The sequence below is a fragment of the Melospiza melodia genome, chromosome 19, assembly GCF_035770615.1.
Source record: "Melospiza melodia melodia isolate bMelMel2 chromosome 19, bMelMel2.pri, whole genome shotgun sequence".
NCBI classification, from domain to species: Eukaryota; Metazoa; Chordata; class Aves; order Passeriformes; family Passerellidae; genus Melospiza; species Melospiza melodia.
Window position 1 is genome coordinate 2,219,398 of NC_086212.1, and position 26,344 is coordinate 2,245,741.

Genomic DNA, 26,344 nt, shown 5'->3' on the forward strand with positions numbered 1-26,344 from the left:
CGAGTTAATGAAATGTGTGAGAGTGTGAGATTTTAAAGATAAATATCACATTATCCCTGGTAAAGAGAGTGAGACTCCTTACCCTGCAAACTCAGTGAATTTTGTTTAACTAACTTCCTGTGAGCTCAGTGCAACCTGAATGACAAGTGTGACTCTATACTGATATACAACAATGGCATCAAAAATGATTGTCACAAACAGATCTTAAATTACAGCAGCAAACACTAAGAAATTACATACTATCAATCTTAAATACCTTTTATAGAAACAATTATTTATGCAAAAGTAATCCTCAGTGCTGATTCCTTGTTCCTAAATACCAACCACTTCAAGAGAGAACTGAGCATGGGAAACTCCTCTGAATCTGAAGTTTTTAAGTTGGAAATGTTGAAGAACATTCCTTCTGCCTACCAAAGCAAAAACATTGCCCAATGAAAGGCAGAATAACTCTGGAAACGTTGTAGGCAGACATCCAGAGAACTCACTTTAACTTTTCCCTGAATACCTGGGATCACCAGGTAGGGTTCCTTGTGCAAATGGCACAGGTTGGAAAAACTGGTCTATCAACTTCAGCCTGAGGAGAAAAATGCTTCCAACACTGCAGTCCAAATTAAACTGTCTTCAGGCCTCCCAAACTGGAGACTTACAGCAAAATTATAAGGAATTCAGTCATTAGCATTTCTCTGGAACAAGAAGCCTGCTTGTGAAACCTGCACCTCCTCAGCAGAAATAGTTCACACCACTTTTTGCTACACATGTAGCATTTGATTCTGAATAAAAGAATGGGGAAAAGACAATGTGTAAAGAAACAGAACTGCAATATCAAAAATTCCAAGAAAGACAAGCATAATTTGACAGCTTTTCACGCTTTCAGTACATCAGAATTTCCCCAACCACAAGCTGTTCTTAGACTAAAACTGTGGCAGGCAGGACAAAAGGCATAAAACTGGTATTGCCACCAACTCAGACAACTTCCCAAAGGATTTCCTTCCTAATTAGGAGGATGTTAGCTTTTACTAACTTAAGAAATGCTCAAAGAAGGGAAAAAGGAAAAATGTACACGAACCTCATATGCCTTCTGCTTCATTTCCAAAAGCCTGGCAAGAGCAGACACTGCAGAGAGCTGCACAGGATAATTAAAACCATTTGGAAAAACAAAGAGATGGTCTATTTTTGTTTCAGCCATTTCCTTCTCATGGTACGATCCATTTCAAAGAGGACAACAATTCATATATGCAAACCACTAAGCTAAAACTGGTTCACTGCTATAATCTTCAAAATACAGCAATACTTAAACTGGCTGCTTCTTAAAGGCTGCCACTGGAAAACATCTATGAAACTTGGCATCATGGTAACCCCCAGTACAGAGAATTAAACCATATTAAGATGACAGAGGAGAAGGCAGTGAAACTGGAATAGTTGTAAGTCACTACCACAAACTCAAAGAGATGTTTGAATGACTGGATTTACCCATATTAACTGGACGTTAACTGGATTAACTCCTGCATTTTACAAACCACCGCTTTTAGAAATTAACTTTGGCCTTTAAAATTCTTTGCAAAAAATCTTTGGTAATCACATTGTTACAACACAATACTGCACTGACTCAGAACTGTTTCATTCTAATGCTTCTGTGATGAGGTTTTAGGAAAATTTCCCAGTGGGAGTTCAGGACCAGAACAAAGTCACAATGGAGTGGAAAGGTTGGTAGTTACCTTGCTACCTGCACAACAAGACAAATTGCTTTTCATTCAAGAAACCAGATATTCAAGCCTGTTCCTTTATAGATGAGAGCTGCCAGGTGTTATCAAGGGCTGGCAACACACAAAGTCAAAGCTCATTTATAGGGGTTTGTGCTCTTTTATGCTCAGGATGGGCAGAACTCTTTCCTAAGCCCCCTTTCCTGGAAGGTCAAGAGTTTTAACTCACTGCTGGCTGCCTTTTCTCAATGGACACTCCTAAAGGTGTGAGCACACAGGAGTTTTACTTACCAAACACACCTATCATAACTGGCATGGTTAACCCACCCCACTGCTCTGCTGTGACCATCACATCTCTTACAGAATGGTTTCAATGAAGTTCAGCTTGCAAAACACAAATTAAATCCACAATCTGAAACCCACCAGGTGACAATATTGTGAGCAGAGAGTTTATGCCCTTGAAAGGTTAAAGTCCTGGAATTGGGAATGATTTGACTATAGGGAACCAACTTCTCAGAATGAGCAATATTCTTCTTCCATAGGGAAATACCCTTTTAGCACCTCCAAAATCCCTCTGACCTTAAGTATTCCTGTTACTAGGACTGTTAGATTGTTATTCTAGATCTCTAACAAAAAAAGGCATCAAGTTCTAGCAATTAGAAGTCTCATATCTTGTAGAAATAAATTACAACTTCCCCTCTTAATTCTTCCACTTCCTTGCACTGTGAACCACGTCCTACATGGACTTTTGAGGAAACAGAGGTTAAAGAAATATTCTGTGCTGTAACTTTAGGCATATCCTTCCTCAGAAAAAAGACAGACTGAAGCAATGTTATTAACAGCATATATTTCCTTAACAGGCCATAAAACATTTTGTATTTCACTTTTAAAAAAACACAACTGGTACATTTTGAGGTTTCTATAAAGAAAGTACCTAGAAAGTATAAACAGTATTTTTTTCAGGGGTAACCTTGGAAGAGAATTTTCTCCAGGGAAAAGCACACAGTGTGGTCAGACACTTCCAAGCAGTCACTGTTAAACTGCTCTGACATTAACCTGAGCAGGTACCTGAGAACATTCAGTGCTTTCTGTAAACTGCAGCTGCTTGATAAACACAAAACCCTCCAGCACAGAGCCTCAGTTATGGCTCACTCAAATAACATCCCACCCTGGCTGTAGAAATACATGTATCTGTTTTAGAATTCAGAGATCAGGTTTCCCAACTCACATTTTATCAGAAAGGATGACTTTGAGCCCAAAGCAGCACTGAAGAGAAGTACCACGAAGTAGTTAACAAAACAGTTACCCAAAACAATATTATTTTGTTCCATCTGCCCTGTAAAAGCTTATTTAGCCCTACAGTCATATTTAGTTTCAGCTGGCTTAGAGGCAAAGAGGCTCCTACAAAGCAAAAATCCCAATCTTGAGCATCTCAGTCAAATATTCATGGTGCTGATCACAACAGGTTATTTTAGACCTTACCATGACAGCAGGCAAAGGAATCTTCTGAAAAACTTTACCCGAAGTCCCTTCCTGCCTGTTGCTATGGGAAGGGGAAGGAAAGAATTTTTCTGGAGGCCTCTGCTTATCACTGCTTCAGCTGCATGGCACGGTAGTGAGAAGAGACAGTCACATAAATCCACAAGCTATAAGCTACTTATTCATGTTATTCAATTAATTTTTGATTAGGGCAATGAAATTATCTTAATGGGATCACTCAGAGGAAAAACATTAAGTCAAAATTTTGCATTATTTCTCCTCCTTTAGGCAATTTTCTTACTTATAATCTATTAACTGATGACTTCCTGGAAGACCTATTTCAACAGTTTTCCTGCAATCCAACAGGTTAGTAGAAGCAGTATGAAAAACACAAATTAACACTTATATATTTAAAACAAAGGCATTCATGGATTAAAACCATGAAACACATGAACAAAACTGGAAAAGATGAAAAAACCCCAAATCTTGCCTGTTATGAAGCACTCAGATAATTAAGGAGAAAAAATACACAGAATAGGCACTGACTTTGAAGTCAGGGTACCTAATCCTGTGAAAATTTTCACTGAGGATGAGAAAAGCATGCTTGGTTTAACTCTTGGAGATTTCTGAAAACAGTCTTAACAAGTGCCAAGCTACATTTATATCTTTACCTCTCAGAACCTCTCCATCTTTTCCTGCTCTTCCCTATGGTGTGCGCTTAAGCAAAACATGATCTAAGAATGACCTGAAAATAACATAAATGAAAATGGGTTACTAAAACACGATATGAGGATATCTTTAAACAAGAACACATTTCTAGGAATTGCTTTCAATTTCTTCCTTTTATATTTTTTTTTTTTAATAGAAGCAAGCAATAATTTGGGCTGGAAAGGGTCTCTGGGGTAATCCTGTCCAACACCCTCCAAAACAAGGAACACATCAGTGTTAACCCAAGCTGGTCAATTGACTTGTAGAAATGTTCAGTACACTCAACTAGGAGCAAAATACAAGTTACAATAAAGGCATCTTAATAGATATTCCTGCTTGCAGATACAATGACAACAAAGTGAGTGGCTCTGAGGCTTTACACAAACACATGCTATTTTACCAGGGCATGAAAGTGCAAAATGCTTTCCATCCTTAACATGTCAGCTTTCACATCTCCATACCACACTGCTGCTAAAACCTACCAAGGAAACTAAAATATATTAAAAATGAAATTACAAAAAGATGCATTCCTTAGAAATTTTATTCCTCTTGATACTGGCGGTAAGAGATTGCTCATTATCAAGATTGCTTACTTCTGTCATAACTTCATACCACAAATCAAACAGCTTCTCTAAACCACAGGAAAAACCTAACAGTTAAAAAAAAACCAGCCCAAACATTGTACATGACAAGATTTATTTTGCTACATGATTTAATTCTTGAATTGCAATAATTTTTTCAGTGTATGCTTGTACATTCATTTCAGATGGCTTTCAACTGAAAGACTGAGAGGAGTTTCCAAGCTAACTCCTTTGGAAGGATTCTCCTGCTCAGTTTTTCAGCTACTCCTTTAACACCTTAGGATGTGTATTTCCCTGCACTTTTATTAATAACAATCCATATAAATGCTTCACTTATTCTCAATTTAGGTGGGTTTTTTTGTTTGTTTGTTTCTTCTTGAAGACTTTCACTGCTGCCTCATTTTCAAAACTTGTTCATACAGCACACATTCAGAGAAAATTAAAATAAAAAGAATACTAAAACCTGTATTTAAGAATAAGACTACTTCAGCTTATCCCAGCTAATTGCATTGTCATATGGCTTCTAAGCTTCACTGCAGGAATTACTTGCCAAAACAGATTCCTATTTCCTTACAGACCCATTTTCACCTCCTGTACTGTGATACTCCTAAAAACTCTGTGCCCACACCTTTCAGAATTACTGTAGTCAACCTGTCTGTTTCTTGCTGCAGCCCCTTTCACACTGGCACAGCCTTTGCCAGTGATGGTCTCTGAACTCCCTCCTGAGGATTTGCTGTGCCCACAGCCACCAGCAGTGCAGTACAACAGGAATGGCACCAGGCAGGAAGGTCTGCACACCTGAAACACACATGGGATATGTTCTTGGAGTTTTAGTCTGACAGCTCCAGTGGGATCCCACAGTCCAACATGAGCAAGACCACAGCTTCCAGTTTAGTTTCATCCAAAAGCAACTCAGCTTCCTTGATCCAAGCTGATTTCACAAGTCAAATCGAGTGCAGTCTGTGAGAATATTCAGTGGATTAATTTCCAAAGTGCACTCCTTGTCCAAATTAAAACAATTAAACCACTAATGAAGATTGTTTCTTTTCCCGTTCTCTCTGCTATGCATTCTGGCCATGAGGAAAACCTCCACAGGTCTCTCACATTCACTCACTCCAGTTCACTCTTTTTGCATTACTTCTGCTCTTCTTTAATTCCCTGTACATGGACATGAGTATATTCATGTTTGACCTTGCTGGGCCACTTTGTTTCTGAACTTCCACCATCCATTCCATTTCATTCCAGTTTCAGAGGAGATTCTTTTTCAGAATATTTTCCTTTATAAAAAGGAAATCCCAAAGTTTCTCACTCTCCATCAGTGGGACAGACGTGTTTTTCCCCTTCTTCTGTGCAAAATCAAGGCTAGAAAATTGCTTCTACAAAACTACTAGGAAGTTTTAACTGCTGTGCCCTGGTCTAAGAAAAAACAGAGTATTTAGTCAAATAGATTAAGATTACATTTAGACTGTATGTCTATTCAATATGAATGATGAATGCTGTAGGTAAAAAAAAGGTCTGTCATACAGCACAACATATTTGTGTCATCAAACAGGGTAACAGATTGTCTCCCCGAGGCCTAAGTGACGAGCCAAACTGCAGAACTGCTTGTTTCATGAGGAAGGAGGAGCAGTCACCGAGTACCACTATCTGTGTAAGCACAAATGGTTTTTTATCACAAGGAGTATAAATTTCCAGAAGTATTAAGCCTCTAGAAAGATGGTGAAGAATTGAAGTCTCTTCTCCTGTTCATTCTATGCATTAGAGAAAATCAGTGAAGCCCACTCTGTGCCACACTGAAGTGAAAAGTCCAGCTCCTGTGGGTGACTCTCCACATTCCTGCTACTGAAAAAACCAAATGACACTCCTTTCTTTGACAGAGCAAGAAGGATGATCCAAGACAGACTGATCAGTGTCATCTCAACCCCAGGGAGGTCAGGGAGCAAACTCTTGTAGGAGCCATTCCAAACATAATGTGGACAAGAAAGTGATTTGTGTTAGTCAGCATGGTTCTATAAAGAGGAAATAAAGTCTGGCAGACCCAAGAGCTTTCTTTGAGAAGATGACTTGGTAGCTGGGACAACACCATGTCCTACAACGCCCTCACACAAGGGGATGAAGCAGGGGCCAGGCAGGACTAGGGGGAACTGCAAGCCTGGATGAAGGGCAAGGTTCCTGGGGCTGGGATCACTGCCCAGTTAGAACCCAGCCACTGGGTACAGACTTGACCAGCACTGTTTAAGTTCCCCATTTATGACCTGGACCCAGCTCATCCTCAGCAAATATGCTGATGGAACAAAAATTCCACAAGAGGAAGTGCAAAGTTCTGTACGTGGGGAGGAATAAATCCGTGAACCAGTAAAAGCTGGGAGGCAGCTGGACAGAAAACAACTCTGCAGAAGACACTGGTGCTGTTGTACATGAACCAGCAATGCTTCCTCACAGTAACAACAAATAAAAGGGGTGCCAGCATCCTGGATTAGGAAAAAGCATCACTTGCAGCATGAGAAAGGTGATCATTGTCTTTCATTGTAATTCTAGAATTAGCACCACTCTTTAGGTTCCCCAAATCAAGAGTGACACAGATGAACTGATGTGACACCAGCAAAGGGGTATAGAGACAATAAAGTGATTGGGAAGAGGCTGAGAAAGGCAGGATTGTTAAGCCTGGAAAGGAGAATGATCAGGAGGATCTAATCAGTGTGTATAAATACTTGAAGGGCTAAAAGGCTGAAGGCAGACGCTCCCTAGCAGTACTCAGGGATGGGACAATAGCCAGCAGGCACAAATTAAAATGCAGGAAATTCAGCCTAAAAACAGGGGATGGAGTAATTTTTTTTTTCTGTAGGGTGGTTGAAGAGCAGAGAACTTGTCAGGAGAGGTTAAATCACCATTCTCAGAGCCATTCCAAACCTGACTGAACACATCACTGACCGCCCTAACCAGCCTCACTCTAAGATGAATTTGGATCAGGCCAGGTCCAGGAGTCCCTTCCAAATTCAGGTATTCTGTGATTCTTTCAGTTCCCTAAAACAACCTCAGTAATTCCTGTTGTACCTGTCCTGTTTTTCTTTTTGAGTCTCTGTCCTGTAGCAGATTCCTCCTCTAAAGAGACATCTATCAAGCTGGTCATGTAGGCTATTTTTTTCCCAAACTGAGGATCCCTTTCAGTGCTCAGTTATTAATACAGCTTAAGTTTTACCAGTTTGAATAGAAAGGCACAGATTGCATAAATCAGCATTGCACTTTCTTCAAGTTCAGTAATATTCATCTTGAACATCAAGATTTTAATTTCTACAGCTTTTCCTGTGTCCTACAGTAAAATTCAGTGCACAAGTCTGCACCAGGTATTTCTTCTCACTTTTAACAACCACTTCCATATCCCTTATTGCTGCTGTGTATTATAACAAACAGAGCAAAATAGCTGAATGAATTTCCTACATGTCCAGCACTATGCAGACCCAAGTGTTAGCCAGCTCCAATTAATGACAATCAGGTTACATGAAACTGAAAAATATGCAAAAGTCAACTGGTTCAACTGTCCCAACATAAAGCTGTTACTTTATATACACACTGGTTTCCTGGTTTATTTTCTTTTGCCCTAATAAGAAACCTCACAAAAATTTCACATATCACTGCCTTGGAACCTTTGCTATCCCATCATTATAACAACAACCTCAGAGATGAGAAAGTCATTAAATACCATAGGTGATACTCTGTTTATTCAAAAATATATCATAATTTGTTCATGTTTTCATGTTCATATTAACCTATGTGGCTATTATTTACCCAAGCAAATCTGGACAGTTACCTGTATGTTGCTCCATATCTCCCCCATGCTTCTTTAAAGCTGCTGTCCTGGTACTTTCAGTAAAACTAATTACACTCTTTTACCTAAAAAATATCCCATGTGTGACAAATTTAGGCAGGAGATTAAAGGATTCTCTAACAGTTTCTAAAAGCTTCTCCTAAGTGTCTATATAAATTAGTTCAAACCTCAGTGGGAGAGACTGGCACTGAAGTTTCACTTATGATACTAAAACTAAACAAACATGATGCTGTCAAAAAGCCCCACAATGTCAACACAGGTAACTTGATTTTGGAGGTATAACATAGCTGTCTTTCCCATCAACGGGCTCTTCTGCCACTTCAGCCTGATGATTTTCACACATCCACTGAATTTCCCTCATTTCCCAGTGCCTACATTTATCTTCCCTACCTCATTAGTACAGACATACCCACTCAGCATCACAGCTCACACTACTGCTTTAAGTTATTTTCCAATTAAAAAGGTGGAAATAGTCAACCTTCATGAGCAAATTTCAGAAACTGCAGAACTTAATTTGATGCTTATGGGAAGAGGTAAAAGACTGGTATCACTGGATATTTAAGAGAACCACTTGAACTTTAACTTATTTGACACATTATTTTGTGCCTTGTTATCAGAAAAAAAAAAATCCATGGTTTTTGTATTACAGTACTTCAAAGGCATTACTTTTGAAGTGTGCTCTGCCAGTTGATGGGGGTGATTTAAAGGACAGACACCAATGGAAAGAGTGGTCTTGTTTGACTATGAATATTAAGGCAACACAAATGTAAAATAATACATTCAATAAAACTACACTCTTGGCTTTAGCAACAAGCAAAAAGAAGCAAGGTAATGCACCTAATAATTGGTATAAGAGAGACAGGATAATGATTGAGAAGGATACATCACCAATTGCCCAAATACTCCAGCATCATCCAGGGCCCACAGACACTGGGGAGCCCCATTTTGCAGGAAGGATCTGGAGAATTCTTCCTGGCAACTGGGAAAATCCCATGTCTGGCATCCACCCACAAGTGAGGTCTCCAAATTCCCTGAAAATGGGTTCAGTTTTTATAGGCCCAAATCAGCAAGTCAAAGTGACCTGATGATATTTTTAGCACAGAAACTCCTGGATCTGATGGCACACTTCCCAACCAGCAGGGGCCAGAGCTTGGCCAGAGCCCAGGCCTTGGCTGGGAGGGTTTTCCCCTAAAATACCCTACAAACAAACCTCTATTCATGGCAGTTGGGAAAGTTTCTTAAAATGATACATTTCTTGCAGATAACTTCACAAGGTTCTAGAGAGCCAGCATAAGCATCTGTGTCATTTATTTTTAGCTAAATAACACTGATGGTGTTAGTCACATAATGCCCAGGGTTCATCTTTTAAGTCAACTCTGGCTGAGGCCTGCTGCTCAGGCCTAAGCACATCAAAGTGTCAATAAGAAACATTTTCTCTGCTCTAAAATAACACAGTAAAACAAAATATGAGGCCACCACCTTCTGTTTCACCATCCACCTTGCAGCTCTGGAACAAGTCCCTTCAGAAGCAGTTACACATTCAGTTATTAACAGAGGATTTCATAATCTCTAGCCATTAGTTTTACCTCTTATTTACAGCTCAGTGCTTGCTTCACATTATTTCCCCATTCCTTTCTCAGAGCTACATTTCATTATCAATGGCTTGTACACACACCTAAACAAACCTGCAAAAAGCTTTTAACTCTGGGGAATGAAAAAAATCCGAAAGCTTGACCATTCAATTACCCAATTACCTGTAGTCATTACTAAGAATGACAACTTCAGCAGCCATTACAGTTGTTGTACATGTTTATATGGTTGTAAAATTGTACAGCTGTAATGTTTTTAAAAGTAGCTTCTGGAAAGACTCTTGTCTAGCAGCAAAATGCCAACCCTGACCATCTCACCTGGAAGCCTCAAATGGAGCAGATGCAATTTCCAAAAGTACAATGCTGCTGTCTACATGAACCTTAACACAATTTTTCAGCATGTTGTGTGCAGGACTGTCCAGTACACAACGCACCTTGTTTTAAATGTCCAACAGCACCAGTGAAGGTTTAATAAGCACAAAATTACCTCCCTATGAGGGTATAGCAACGAAGAGAGCCCCAGACACACCCCCACTCCTTTGCTCCCAAGAACACTGATAAAAAGGCCTGTGGAGCTTTCACGAGATACTGCCCATAAAAACTTGCTAAACAGATCATCACTGTAGGTACCGGAGCAATAAACGAAATCGAAACAGACTGCACAGCTCTGCAATTCAGCCTGGCAGGGCTCATCAAAGAAATGATGAATCACTCCCTACTACCAGCAACAAGCACATATCTGAAATGTGCTGATGACTTCAAATCTCCTGAAAAAGAAAGCTCTTTGTCACTTGCTGCTTGTACCTGCTTCAGCAAAGTAGATGGTGTAAGACAGTTCCTGTTGATTGACTCAGCTGTGGGAACAAGAACTGCTGTAGACAGTGCACTGAAATTCTGACTACACATGCACTGCCCCCTAAGAAAAATAAGCTGCTTCTCTGAGTATTCTTAAACAGTAGAATCAAAGAAACTAGAAGTGGAAAGTCAGTACTGGAACAAAATGAAATAATATTGCTGTGAGCAAAATTCAGTGTCAGCTGAAAATAAATGTTGCATTTTTCCAAGCTAAATTATTTATTACTAAAGTAAATCCAAAAAAATGCAATGGAAATTACAATTTCAGGGAGGGGAGAAAGTATTGAGATTATTTAAGTCAGCCCTGAGGTATCTGAAAGTCTGCTACGGGTCATTGTCTTTCCCAAAACTGCAAACAAAACCTTTCATTCCAGGAGTCATCTTCATGTTTTCTAATTTCAACAGAAGTCCCATACCTGCTCCTAGGAAGTTTTTACAAGTGACCAGATGGCAACATCAAAGTACAGCCATGGGTGGACAACAAGGCCATCCCAAAATCTGACTGCTTGCTAAATTCCAGCTCACGCCTCTCTGTAAAACAAAACAGAAACTATAGGAGAAAAGTGGCCTAGAATTGTACCACTGTTCCAATATTCTCAACACTTCCATTAAACTTGGGTTTTCTGAGGCTGCCCTAAGACTCCTTTAACCTTTATAAAAAGATAAAGCAGATGTCAGAAATCTTAATTCTTTCAACTAAAGTAATAAGTAAATTCCTTAAACAAAAGTTTCAGTCTTTGTGTCCTAGCTCTTCTATGTGAAAAATTGACAATTGCACATGAAATAAAAATAAAAGAACAAGATCATCTTCTAACAACAAACACCGACTGTATCCTTCAATTTCCAGGGACTTGCCTTATTGCTGGGATACAGCTGGAAGCCCACAGGTTGGTGAAGAAGCACAGGACTGGCTCCTAAACCAAAACCTGCAGGTGAACCAGAGGTAACTGCACCACTCAGATCAGCAGGGCAGCTCCTGAGCAGGGAAGACAGGGAATTCTCCTCCTGCAGCTGGATGCTGCCCAAGGAAGGCCCCCTTCCCCCTGACACTCCCCTGTCACAGTCCTTCCCTATCTTTGTGCCAATTCTAGTCATAAACTGACATTCAAAAACCTGTTTCATCCAGGAAATCTTCAGGAAAAAAGGCCTGGGACCCCTGATAACTGTGAAACTGTGTATTTTTAAAAAACAAAATAGGCATGCTTTGCATGCCCTGGCAAAATATTCTATGCAAGGAGAGTAATTTATTGTGAACACACTGTATACCATACATCCACCCCTTCATGGCTGCCCTGGCCATACATCATGTGGAAAACCAAAAAGGAACCCACACATTGGAGCAAAAGAACAGGCTCATAGGGTTCATAACACTGTGCAATGACCACCTTAATCAGCAAAACATCCTTACAGATACAAACCTCGAGTCTGAACCACGTGAGGAATACTGACAGTTTTATTCTAAATTCTGTTCAGACACTTCATGTAGTTTGCATTACTGTGTGAGAGATTAGAAGTCGTGAAGGCAGAAATGTAGAATATGAAGTATAGTTTGCTATTTTTAAAACAGGAAGTGAAATTCCAAAAAGCAAAGAAATCCCAGCTGTGACACAGACTCTTAGAATAAATCTCACCCCTATTATTACTGTGTCTAAGTCCCCTCCTCTGTCACCTCCCACATCAGCCACCCCTGACTATGAATTTCACTTTGTTGGTGTCTTCTCCACTCAAACTCAGAGTGCACTGGGCAGCTTCCAGCCTTGAAACAAACAGGCATTAGTCTGAAAATATTTTCACCTCTAATATCCCCCTCAGGACAGTGTTATTTTGTTCACATTGCAATACCCTCAGGACAGCATTATTTTGTTCACATCACAGATGTGAAAGCAAGATGTTGCTTTAATGTTATTTTTTACTTTAATAACTCAAACTCTCATTAGTGCCTTAAATCTTGTAGTTCAGAGAGACTCATGATGAGTGGAAAGGAAGGGAAAGCAGAAAAAAGTCATGATATGCCACACCACACCTCACAGGGATATGTTTAAAACCTTTAAACCGTGGAGGATATCAAATAAACCACCAGCAATGTCAACAGGTCTCCACATAGAGCAAATCCACCTGCCCAAACCAGATTTCAGAACAGGAGTTAAACACCCAGATTCAGTGGGTGCACAGGAGAACAATGAGAACACCACTGCCTCACAACAGCTTTTTCATTGACCTGAACTCAATCTGGTTCAGGCACATGTTTAATAAATGCAGCATTGCTCTGGAAATTGGTCTTTTTAATATTCACAACATGCCTCATTGGTATAAGGCAAAAAAAAAGATATTTTAAAATCTTCCTGGTAAACTCAATTTAACATGCACAAAGTGGAACATGGCAATTACATGCAGGATTACTGCCTGGGGATCCCAAGTTTTCCTCTGTATCTTCAGGTGATGAGCACTCAAATGGAATTAGAAATGTTACATGTGGTGAGTATTCCACCTGAAAACACAGGTGAGAGCTGTTTAGTGTGGAAACTTCTTTCAGGCAGAGTGAGGTGATCAAAGGGTCTTCCTTCAGCAATTCCATCCTCTTTACCATTATACACATTATTTCCCTTCAGACAGCTGGAAAAAGAAACTGCTCTGAAGGCTTCATCATTGAAGACATCACAGGCACTGGGTCAATCACAGACATTTAAGAACCAAAGCAGCTTTGTGATCTTTGAACTGGTATCTTTAATGTTCCTTCCAAACCAAACCATGCTGTGATCCTGATACAAAAAGCAAGTCAGTGTCACACATTTTTATCTTCTAAGCTCACAAATTCTCTTTTCTCTTATTTCCTTTATAAAGTGCCCTTCACATGCAGGATTGCCCAGGAAGTTTTAATCTGAATAGAAAGGAAAGGGTGTTGAGGTAAAACCTGGTGAAAATATGCAGCTCACCACTTTCACAGAAGTGAGCAAGCCTGGTTAAAGATTAGGCCAAATACATTACCATTTTATGAACATTTTTATATATTGCTCAGTACATTTCTTATCTAGCCTCTGAAATTGTATACTTACAGCAGCAGAAAATACACATGTACATATACAAGGCACATACACTTGTAGAGACAAGCCTTGAGAGAAATTAAACAGAGTGATCCACAGATCACTTAATTCAAGCTCTGATAAGCCAAAGTAAAAGAAAAAAACTTTAAAGATGAGGAATCCTTATACAGAACAAACTTGTTTCATCTATCCACTTTACAAATAGATGAAAAGAGCAACACTGACAGAGCAAAAACCTTAGGGTGTCAAAACAGTAGAAGAGGAACATTCAGAGCAACAAGTCTTAATACATTCAAGTGTTTATGAAGCCAGTAGTGAATAAAATAAAAATCTGGATATCTGAGCTTTCTAACTGTTAAGCAAGACTAGTGATTGTTAATACACAATTAAAAGTTAGCTAGCACTGGGGACTGGGAAGGCACCCAGCATGGATACTGACCAAAAGCATGTTAAAAATTAACACAACCCACTCTTTGTGTCTCAGTTCATCTCTTCAGCTTGCTCAGCATTAAGCTTTCCTTCACTTTTTCCACTGAATGAGGCAAAGCTAAAAAGGGTAGTAAGTTATGAATGACTTACCCAGGCAAAAGTTCCATCCCAATCACATGATACTGAAGGGATCAAAGAGCCTATTTTATTTTTCTGAAAATTAATTTGCTTCCAGTCACAAATTTTATATTCCTAATGGATATTTCACTGCAAATGGCTATTTATTTGATGAATTAATGAATAAATCAGAAGCAGACTGCAGGCCTGTCTTACCATGTCTTTTTCTGTTTCAAGATCACCTTAATCTTTCACTTGATCTTTCTCTTCCTTAGTAATAAACTTCAAAAAGATTACTAATTATCCTGTTAATACTCAGAAAGAAAAAACATGTGTAAAGGCTACCATTGAAAGAAAATTAGACCTATAAAGAATAGAAAACTGAGAACATGAAGATTTTATACAGACTGATAGCAACACTCCTCTTGAAAGTTCCAGCTTCCATATCATGGGCTAACAAATCCAGAACCTGCACATTTCAGGAAAAGAAAGGTAAGTCACCTAACTTTCATGTCCTGATTAGAAACAAGGTTCCACACAATCAAATTGGAACAATCCACCTGAAGAGCACCGGCCTTTTCCTGCTGAGCCACAGCACCATTTGAGTCTGAGCTCCAGCTCCAGGACCAATGGTGTAAATGCAAACACGCCAGGAGTTCTGTGCCTGACTGAAACAATCGGCCTCTCCCAGCAGCAGAGTTGCAATAGCTTGGGCAGGTGGGTGGCAGGCAGGAATTATTGGTTCCTAAACAGGAGGACTAAAATAAAACTTTTTATTAAAAAAAAAAAAAAAAAAAAAGAACAGCAACATACTGTCAAGTTTGAAAAACTATTTGAATAACCAGCACAACAAGATGTGGTATCGTGTTTCCTCAGAGGGGAGAAAAAAACCTGCTGTGCTTTGGTATAGTAAAAGCAGAAATTCCAGGCATAACTTGAGAGCTGGTCATATGAAACAGGGCCCTGGCTTCTTCAAAACACTCTTTCCCAGTTTGTTGCAATACTTTCATTCCCATTATGTGTAATTTGCAATTCTTATGAAGAAAAATATCAATAATATCAATCTTTCAGCTCCAGCAACTCCGCACTACAGTAAAACCTGTCAGTCACTTAGAGAAATTAACCAAGTCTCTATTGCTTTAGTCTTCTAAGAGAAGGATGAAGAACCTTTCTCTCACCAAAATGTGCACACAGAATTAGCTCAGCTAACAGTCCAACCAGGCCCAAGAAGGACTGCCTACAGTCTTTAAAAATACTCAAGTTACAAGACAGTAAAACTAAATATCTAGAATACTCCCAAGCTAGACTATAATCATGGCTTGTCTACTTCCCCTTTGAGGCAAGCACTCACTTCAAAATGCTTCTGCAGCTGGGCAAAGTACAAAGCAAGGAACTGTGGCCAGCAGTCCTCTGGGTGATGCACACACCTTCACTTTCCTCAGTTGTGAGGGAATAAAGAAATTCCTGCGATTACATGTGAGTACAGCAGAATGACAAAAACTAGAACATGACATGAGCATAACTGGACACCCAAACAGAAAAGCTTGAAAATAAACTCCCAGAAGTGTCATCATTACCATGTGCAAGGGGTTTTTCTTCTACTCTCACCCTGCAGACTCTTTTCCTTGCTTTTAAGAAACCAAATTGGTTTTATTGCTTGAAAAGTACTTCACTATGGCTGAATATACTTATCACTTTGTTTAAACAGCTTAAACTCACAAAAGATGTTTTTTAGATGCTATCATTGACTGATACTGATAATGCTGCTCACAAACATCTTATCTCTTTCACATGATGTAAAATAGAATAAAATTACTTTGTAAATCTCTCATGAAACATTTTTCAAGCAGTCTATGACAAGCTCTCTTAAAAAAAATTATAAATTTAATCTCCTCAAGACAAACACCATGCTACTTTACTGCCTTTCTTCCTATTACCTTATGTTGTAGTTTTCCCCAAATCATTTTGAAACTTAAAAACAAAGAAATAAGATAACTCATGTTTCAGGTCAGCTTCACAACAGAAGAAACAGAACTTTAGGAAGGGAGAGAAAATTGAAGGAAGAAAAAGAGGTGATGCTGCTTAACTAATAAATTCATATAAATAATCTTCTCTCAATCTCTCTTAAGCCCTAAAATAACTTTAATCTGTAAGAAGCTTTCAAAGTTAGCACTCAGAAGTCTCAGTTATTTTCCACTCTCAAATCATCTCTCACATCTACTGTTGTTTTACAGACAAGAAAACTCACTTTGGGTCTGAATGCTAGATGTTATTCCAAAGATCATTTGGAGGTGAATGCATTCAGTGCAGTGATTGAATGTCAGCTAAATCACAACTAAGAATGCACAGTCCACATTTAAACAGCTGTAGTGAATAGCAGGGTAATTGTAATTAAATTACAACTGCTTTGGACTTTCACTTCATAAAAACAGAAAAGAATTTTACTGTTTTTTCAAACAATAAATTTTTAAGCATTAAAATCCTCAGAACCAAAGATGGCCTGTGATTCATGTTTCATTCTTAAACGCCTGTGCCTTTTCTCAGGTAAATACAAGCAACTGCTGGATCTACTGGCACTCCCTCAGCACAGAATGCCTTCTTCCAAATACCAGTCCAGATTTCTCTCCACTTCTCTTCAAAAAGGTTGACAGGCAGGGTAGCAGAGACCGAGCAAAACAATGAGAAACTCACGACAATAAGCAGCAATATATTGGGAAAAGGCAGTCTGAAATACGCTGGTTTCTGACTTCTTCAAGTCTAACTAAGCTATAAAGGTAAGTTTTGCTGGGGGTATTTCCTTAAGCATCAAGGGTAAAGACTGCCACAACACAGGTATCCCAAACGCTACTCCTGCCCCCTTCTCTGCATCACACACAGATCAGAAGGTCTTCTGACAATTTAACATCACAAATTACGGCAATTAAAACAACCTGAATTCTCGATTATTAGAGCAAATTGGAGAAACCCATCCTCGAAGACCTTTGTCTGCTTTAATCTCGACAGCAGTGGCACACAAGGTCAAAGAAAACCGGCGTGGGAGCGGAGGAGTTAACAGCCAGAACTTGTCCATGTTTCCAAAATAGAGCGGTGGCACCAACGATGCCATTCTGCCGTGTTTACAAGAAGGAACAGTTCGGGATAAACCTCTGGCTGTGGTCACGCTTTATCGCTAGGGCACATTCCTTCAATGTCCGGCTGTACCCGGCCGAGATTAAGACACCGAAGCCCCGCACACCTGGAAGGAGCCCCAGGACAGGGGGGACACCCACGGGGGAAGGAGGCTGTGCTGGAAGGGCTGCGGAAAGCACAGCCCTGAAGGGAGCGAGCCTGCGAGAGGGCGAAGGTTTAGGGGCAGATCCTGGCGACCAGGCACAGGGAGAGGCTGGCGGGGTCCGGCCGGGCAGGGACGCAACACTGCCGGGGACGGCTGAGGAAACACTCGGAACTGGAGGCACCGGGGTGCGGGCAGGCGCCCCCGGCAGCCGCGGAGGGGCGGCGGCGCCGGACAGCGCGGGGGTCCCGGGATCGTCGCCCGCGTCACGGGGAGGGAGCGGGGCTGCCCCGCTCCTGGAGCTGCCCCACGGGGCCCGGGGGTACAGAGCGGCGGGTCCGCCCTCAGCGAGCCCCTCCGGATCCGGGCCCTATCGCGGGGTTCCCGCGCCCCCCCGCAGGGTCCCGTCCCCAGCGCTACCCCCGTGCCCCCTGTCCGGCCCCGCTCCGCTCACCGGCCGCGGCTCCCCCGTCCCTCAGGTCCAAGATGGCAGCGCGGCCCGCCCGGCCTCCGGCAGCGACTTAGCAAAGTCGGGCGCGACGTGCGCAGGCGCCGAGTCCCCCGGCTGCAGAGCAAGGACCACAGCTCCCAGCGTGCACCGCGCCACGCACTGCGCATGCTCGGCGCTGGCCACGGGGTCGAGGGGCAGGGCGGGGAGGGGTGGGGCCGTGAGGGGCCGTGAGATGTAGGGTGATGGGCAGAGTTCCATATCCTCTGGAGCCAGCCTGGGGGCTGGGAGTGCTCATCCGGGGAAGAGAAGGCTCCAGGGACAACTTAGAGCGCCTTGCAGTGCCTAAAGCGGCTCCGAGGGAGCTGGAGAGCGACTTTGAGCAAGGGCTTGGAGTGACAGGACAAGGGGCAATGGCTTCCCGCTGCCAGAGGGCAGGATTAGATGGAATATTGAGAAGAAATTCTTCCCTATAAGGGTGCTGAGGCCCTGGCATAGGTGCCCAGAGAAACTGTGGCTGCCCCTGGAAATGTCCAAGGCAAGGTTGGACAGGGCTTGGAGCAGTCTGGGACAGTGGAAGATGTCCCTGCCCATGGCAGGGGATGGAATGAGATCTTTAAGGTCCCTTCCAGCCCAAATCGTTCCATGAATCTATGATTCTTTAAACAGAGCATATATATATATAAATGTGTGTGTGTGTGTGTGTACACATACACTACAGTAAAAATCTTGGATCATCAGCCCTGAGGGCTCAGCTGGTACAAGAGCACCTTGAGGAAGCCACGACCACCCCTGGCCCACGTTACTGCAGTGACAGCAGCAATGCGAAAACCCTGAGAGCACAGAGGGAATCCTGGCTAACAGGAGTCTGTAACAGTCAAGCAGCTGGGACATCGCTGCTGTCACTGTGGGCTTTTGGACACAAAATAAAGCCCTTTTGTGACCGTGTTCACAGGGGTTCTTGGATGAGGCAAGAGACGAGAATGTTGACTCTATGATCAGAAGGCTTGATTTATTATTTTATTGTATATATATGACATTATAACTACACTAAAAAGAAAAAGAAAAGGTTTCTTCAAAGCTAGCTAAGCTAAGAATAGAAAAGAAAAGAGTGATAACAAAAGGCAGCTCTCTTGGACTCTGCCTGAGAGAGCTCTGTCTTGATTGGCCATTAATTATAAACATTCAAGATGGGCCAATCACAGGTGGACCTGTTGCATTCTACAGCAGCAGATAATAATTGTTTACATTCTGTTTCTGAAACTGCAGCTTCTCTGAAGGGAGAAAAATCTCAAGAAAAAGATTTTTCACAAAAGATGTCTGTGACACCCTTTGAAAATAAAATAACTAATGTGATTTTAAAGTATTTATTGCAGGTGCTTAAGCCACTGATATTATTTAACCTTTACATAAAATCTTTCTTGTTTCAAGTGTGTTTTTTCTTTACCTGAATGCACTATTGCATAAGTGAATGCACAGAAGAAATTATAATACACTATTTTTGACAGTGAGGAATGAGACCTAGGCTCTGAAATCAGAGGAAAGAATACCCAATATTCAGAGAGTAGGAGAATATCCTCAATAATTCTTCAGAAAAATTACATACTTTACAAGTGCAAAGTTTAGCATTTTCTTACAACTGGCAGGGATGTGAAGATCCCTCTTGTCTTCCACACATAAACTCCAATAAGATCTCACAGCCACAATTAAGTGACTGTTTCTGTTGATAAGGCCTAAGCAAGAAAACAGCTCCTACTGTTTCCCTGACAGACCAACACACACATTTCGATGGCAATCAGCCATCTGTGGTTCTGACTGACCAAGGTGCATGTGCACATCACTTCAGGCACAGAAATCACTTTAATTCCAGCACAGGACAACATGTATTGCTCAGGTAGAGGCTCAGTATGGAAAAATCAGGAGCCTGTGGCTTTGTCAGAGAGGTGGGAATTCATGGGAAGCAAATTTGGAGCCAAGGTTACATCCCAGTGTAAGGACAAGCAAATAGATCAGCTGAAATAAGGTCTGGAGGGTTTTTTATTTTCTCTAAACATTTTCTATGCACCTTTAAGTTTTTATGTTCCTTTAGAGATATTTTACCATGTACATATATTTCCATAGTTAATGTTCTATTCCAATTAATAATGATAAAAATGAGTTCTACCAGCCTTGCTTAACAGAGATTTCTGTCTCGTGCATCACCTGCATAAGCAGTGGTCTCTTGTCCAGTTCCTGTCCTGGCCAGTGACGCTCTGGCTGACTGCAGCTGGAGTTCCACATCTGCCCAGCTGGGCATCCTTTGCAGTGGGTTTGTTGTCTCCCAGCTGGCACATAATGTTGGGGAAGATAAAACAGGAAAGCCTTATCAATATGATTGCCTGGCAAAAGATTTTGAGAATATGGAAACTATAAGCAAGATTGAAATGAAAGCAAGCTTTGAGATACCAAGCCTTAATTGTTCTGTTTTCCAGAACAACTGGAAAACAATGGCATGGCCAGCTGAAGGTGATCCCCTTTTGATCAAACAACACCCTCTGCTTGCAGACAGGCCCAAGGTCAGAGCAGACCCTACAGCTTGGCAGAAGGGCCCAAAGAGGAGGTTTTAGGGTTTAAAATGTAACACAGTATGGTAATGTAATGATTCTTATAGGCTGTATGGAAATGCTCTTGGATTTGTATTTTGTACTAGATTGGCTAGTGAAAATTAGAATATTCAGCACAGAAGAAGATTTATGGTATTGTAACGGGAACTTCGCTCTCTTTCCCTCTTGCATTTATTCTTCTCTCTCTCTCTCTCTCTCTCTCTCTCTCTTTCTCTTTTGGGCTCCTCTTTGGGGCTCCACTCTCAGCCTGCTCTGAGCTGTGTCTGGCAGCTCCCAGCAGGGCCCTGCCCCCAGGCCCTTTGCAATAAACCCCAAGTTCCAGCCCTGGCTACAGAGATCTCTCGTCTCCATCTATCCTGACTGACCTACCCCCATGGCTCCTACAACATAACACTGTTTGGTTTTGCAGACTGGTTTTGCCTGTGGTTTGATTCCCAACGGTGGGAAAATTGCACTGTACCCTTCTCCCCAGCCAGCTGGGTTCATTTTACCTTTAGCAGAGTTGGGTGTTTGCAGGAAGAAGCTGAATGCTGCCCCAAGGACACATCCCTGTAGCCCCTGTGGAATCCAGTAGGTTTGCATATACCCATCCCTAGGGCAGTGTGGCCATTTGCAGTCTCTTTTTGTGGTACTGGGTTTTGGTAAGTAAAGGTTGCTAAAGCAGATGTGAATAACACTCAGTGTCTCTTTTTAAGAACATTACATCAGCTGTCCTCTGAGTTAATGTCTTCCCCCTCCTTTTTCCAACTGGCGTTTCAGACAAAGTGGTTTTTTTCAACCTCAGCAGCCCTAATCTCTTTGTTTTCCAGCTTCTGATGCCTCCAGTCTAGTTCCATTTGTTCCATCTGCTCTGAAAAACTCATGAGAAAAATAATGGATTCCAGGTACAGACTACTGATCAGCTTGTGCTTGCCAGGACAAGAGGAACGCAGAGCAATCCTCACATTCACACTCTTGCAGATATCATTTGCCCTGGTAAAAATCATGGCCTGTCAGTGAACTGGAAAAACAAATAAATAATTAACACAGAATATGTGGTGAGTGAAGATGAATATAATTGAGTGGCAGAAGAATTATGTATCCAAGACTGTACCTTTGGGGAGAGGAGTAGAATACTTGATTATTGTCTTTTTTTCCCCCTATGCTTTTTATACCTGCAAGATACTTGGGCAGGATGGAATTTTCTTGCTATTCCTTGTCATAGCTTTCTTTTGACAAGTACAAACCCCAACAGATAGGAAACCTTCCCACAACAGTGCAGGATGATCTTGTGCAAAGGCTTTTCAGGAAAACTGAATGCTTAGTAGCTTTCCACATTTGCTGGGTAAAGCTGTTCTTCTGGGAGATAATTTCTGAGAATTAATATTTAATAATTTTCATTATATTTTTCTTTTATTTCTCAGTCCAATCCAGACTGGTCAATGGGATTTGTGCTTGTGGCAAAATAGGTGTAGCATTTATTCTTGGTTGGGCTATTGTAAGTAACAATATTTACATCCCTAATGGAAACTTATCCCGTTGTAACAGAACTGCCACACTCAGTGAGTGCTGTTGGTGCTGAGAGCTGACTGGGAAGCCACTGAGGATAAGGGTCTGTGTGGCAGAGTGGTGTAAATGACTCCCATGTTTGAACCTTTCATGTGCTAATAAAAATAATCCTGCAAGATCATTAAAATATTGGGATTCTGTTTGATTTTTGAGCATAAGTCTGCAAATGGACATTGCTCTCTAATACCTCTGGGCTCTGGGTTCCCTCAGCTAAAGGGCTGGGACAAGACTGTGTAACAGAAGCACTGAACACTTATTATTCTCCTATCCCTAGAGTACAGGATTCCCTCTCCTGAAATAGACCCCGCCTTCATTCCCTCAGTTTTCCCACTCTCAACCAGCTCCCTTGACCTCACACAAGACAAACCTCTTCTTTCCAACATTACATAATTTCCTAAAGGTTGCACACCAAATCTCTTGTCAAACTTGGAATTAAGGCTGGATTTCTTAGCTCCTCGACAAGTTTAATGATTTTTTAGTTTAGTGGTGTTGGGATTTTTGTCGTTGTTGTTTTTGCATTTGTTTTGGTTTGGTTTTTGTGTGAAACACACAAAAATCCTGACAGAATCACTTAAATACAAAATAATTCAGGTAGGAAGGAACCTCTGGAGGTCTCTAGGTCCACCCCATGCTTGAACCAGAGCCAGCTTAGGTAATGCAGCACAGGTAAGAGATAAATACCTTCAAGGCTGGAGATTGCACAGCCCCTTCGTGCCCTAGTCCAGTGTTTGCTGCCCCTTGGTACATTTTATTTCCTTATGTTTATTTGTGATTTCACAGCTCTGCAAAGAATATAGCTCATACTCCTCACACCTCCCCAGCAAGCAGTTTTAGGCAGCAGCAAGGTGCCCCTTCGCCTTCTCTTCTCCAGGCTGAACAGAGTCAGCTCTCTCAGCAGCTGCTCATGTGTCCTGTGCTCTGTCCCTGTCAGCTTGGTGGCCTCCTCTGGACTCTGGTTCATCAGTGCCTAGGCAGGACAGGCACCAGGGAACTTGGGCTGGTGCTAGAACTCACAGTGAGTTCTTATCACTGCAGAGTAAAAGGTGAGGTTTCCTCACCCCGCTGGCTGCACTCTTGGTGACACAGCCCTGAATGTACTTCTTTGTCACAGGGCATTCAGTTGGGGTCCTACTCAACTTATTGGGACCACAGCACCTCTTCCACCAAATTGCTTTCAAGGCAGCATCCCATGTCTTGTGGAATTTGAGTTACTCCCTCCCAGACCCAGAACTGTCTTTGACCACCTGCATTTGTCTGTGCTGAGTTTCCTGAGGGTTTTTTTCACCTTCCTGTAGGAACTCAGTCCCTATTGCTGATTAACTTGACAACATGAAGCTGGTGCTGGGGAGACCACGGTGACCATGTCTCCATGGAGGCAGTTTTGGCAGTGTGGATGTTTACCTTTTTTGGGATAGATACAGCCCCGAGCAAGTATCACACAATGACTGTGGAACCGTCATCAGCGCCAATTAGTGCCTAAGCAATTGTCAGTCCTTAACTATGGCTTAATGCTGCTGTCTGACTTAAGGCTGTGTAAAGTTGGTGATTTATAAGGGCAGGAGTACTTTGTTTTCACATCCTTTTTCTGTACTGTTGTTAAAGCACTTTGTAAGTACTGTAACGTCAATCTTATTCTTCTGGAGCATTTTGTTAGTTGGGTAATTATTCCAGGAAGTGCTTTATATTTTAAAATCTGACTTCTTGTCTTGAAATTGTCATCCCTAGAAGGAGAAACTTTGTTGAGCTGCCTTGTAAAGAGAGTTTGAATTCATTTCACTCATGAAGATAATGGTGTAGTGTCAGAGTGTATCTATTTCTAATTGACTTTAAAATCAGAATTGATTAATTTGATGTAGGATTTAGAAAAAATACCAGTAGGAAAAGATAGATTACTTCCTGTTATCTGCAGAGGGAATTAATGAACCCTTCAGGTTGGTGAGAAACTATTAATATTCCCAAGCAATCTAATTGAAGGGTATAAAAAAGACATGCGGCTATTTAATTGTTTTATTACTCAATTGCTCTACAGTACATAATCAGAGAAGTGGGAGGGAGTGATTAGGTGTCTTGAGAACGGAAATGACACAACCAAGATATGTAGATGTATTAAAGGAAGGAGAAGCCACTGGGAAAATTGAACCTCTCTTACCCACGCAAAAGACTGAAGATTATTTTTCCCTGGGAGCGAAGAACACGACACTGTAAATGTGCTGTGGGGTTTTCAGAAGCAAACATGAGATGTTGGTGCTGGGAAAGGTAAAATACACCAGGCAGGGCTTAACTGGTTGCTCTGTCCAGCTCTTGTCTCCACAGGGACCTTGCAAGCAGGGTCAGCTGGGCCCATGGGAGGCGCCACAGCAGATCTGCAGGGTGTCCACAGGCCCCACTTGGATCCCAGTTACAGCTTTGCCCTCTGGATGATGCACTGAGGATGCAGATGCTCAGTGTCAGTGTGAGTTGGATGCCTGCTTCTGCCAGGCTCTTTGAGAAGAGTTTTTGACATGCAGATGTTTGTAGAGACAGAACTTTTTGTTTAGACCCAGGTTTATTTTGTTCCACCCTGATCACCTCCCTCATTTATACAATTGTGACTTATCTACGTCTGAAAGGCTGACTCATCCCCTGAGTGGTTTGCCTCCTTGCAAATTGCTCTGACATAAATCATCTTGTATTTCAGAGAAGAACAGGTGCTGAAAAAAAGCCATGTAACATCAAAACTAATACAAAGGGAGGAGGTACGATTTAAATACCTAGAGCTTGATCCAAAGCCAAATAAAGCTAATGAACAGGTTTCCATTAATAACTCTTTAATAGTCTGTATCACCTTTAGGGATCTGTACCTTCCTTACCTTATGTAGCATCTTGTAACAGGATACCTGAATGTCCTTTGCTAAAAATTGAATCTTCACACAAGCTATCAATTCTGATTAGTTAGAGGTGGAGTTATGTATCTCACTACATCCCTCTGTCCCTTGCAGCTGCAGCATTACACTTGTGAGCTCTGAACAAAGCCTCTGGTCTTGGACTGACAATCCAGGTTTGAGAGATCCCTGGATGAGCAGAAATCTTTCTCATTCACTCGATTTCTTTTATCCAGCCTTTCTTATGCTCAGTGTGCAGGGAGTAACTGGGCACTGAATTGCAATCTGAGAGTGAGTAACAGCAAGGGCAGGAGTTGCTTTACCAGTCCCATCACATGCCATTAACATACCAGGTGCAGTGCTCATGATTTTCCAGACTGGATTAGGGGAGAATTTACTCGGTTAAACTTGCTCTGCAAGGCCCAGGGTTTGGTCCTCAGCAGATGTTCTGCGCATGCTTGCTACAACTGGAAAGGGAGGAGAAGATGGTGCACTTGACTTACCAACAACCCAGAGCCTGGGGCTCTCAAGGACTGAACCAGCCTCTTGTGTAATAGGCTGGCCCCTGGATTCTCATAAGGAACAAAATGTTCTGGTTTTCCTCTTGTTGACAGTATAAGGAAAATAAGAGGCAAGAGGTAATAAAATTAGTCAAAGCTTCCCTTCACATCAGTTCATTTGTTGTCTTCTAGGTCTTGCTTCAGTTTCTGCCTGTACTGGTGTACATGCAGCATGTTCAGGAATAAACTGTGTTCTTGAAACAAAAACACAGCCACCTTTTAACCCTGGGACTAACTATGCTCCTCTCAAAAGGCATTAGCTCAATCATACCGAGCTTTTGAATGTTGCTCATCCTCATTCCCAGGGAAGCAAAATGAAGGCTCTTTCTGCCCTCTGTTGGGCAGTTCATGGTAGGAGGGGATGGTACCATTACAGCATTAGGACCTGGCTTGGTGCAGAAGCCTTTACTGAGGACAGGGTGGGAGAAAGTCTGCAACAGCAAAACTGGAATGTGTAAAAATTAATATCACTGGGGCAAGTGGTATAATCATCATGATGCAAATGCTTGCTACTGTAATATAAGGATTTCTGTGGATGGAGACTGTATGAACTGAACTGGATCCCAGCCATTCTGTACTGCTGGCTGGGGCCCTCACAAGTGTGAGGCTACAGACTTTGCTTAGAAGACATCACTGGGGTCTTCACTAGGCACTTTGTGACATTTGCTGTGGTGTGATCTAACTGGATCATCAAACATTCCATGTGTCCCTCTGCACAGGACAGCTGT

General features: G+C 41.7%; 1 protein-coding gene across 4 annotated transcripts in view; it reads right to left on the minus strand.

Moving 5' to 3' along the window:
* The window catches only part of ITCH (itchy E3 ubiquitin protein ligase), a 57,936-nt gene extending 39,806 nt beyond the window's left edge, over nucleotides 1-18,130 (minus strand). For 3 of the 4 annotated variants that reach the window (XM_063172139.1, XM_063172141.1, XM_063172138.1), the window contains exon 1: nucleotides 18,051-18,130. The gene's annotated coding sequence lies outside the window, so the exon portion shown is untranslated. Of the gene's footprint in view, nucleotides 1-3,850; nucleotides 3,925-18,050 lie in introns of all 4 variants that reach the window. The other variant, XM_063172140.1, reaches the window with a different exon arrangement.
* Nucleotides 18,131-26,344: the final 8,214 nt, after the last annotated feature.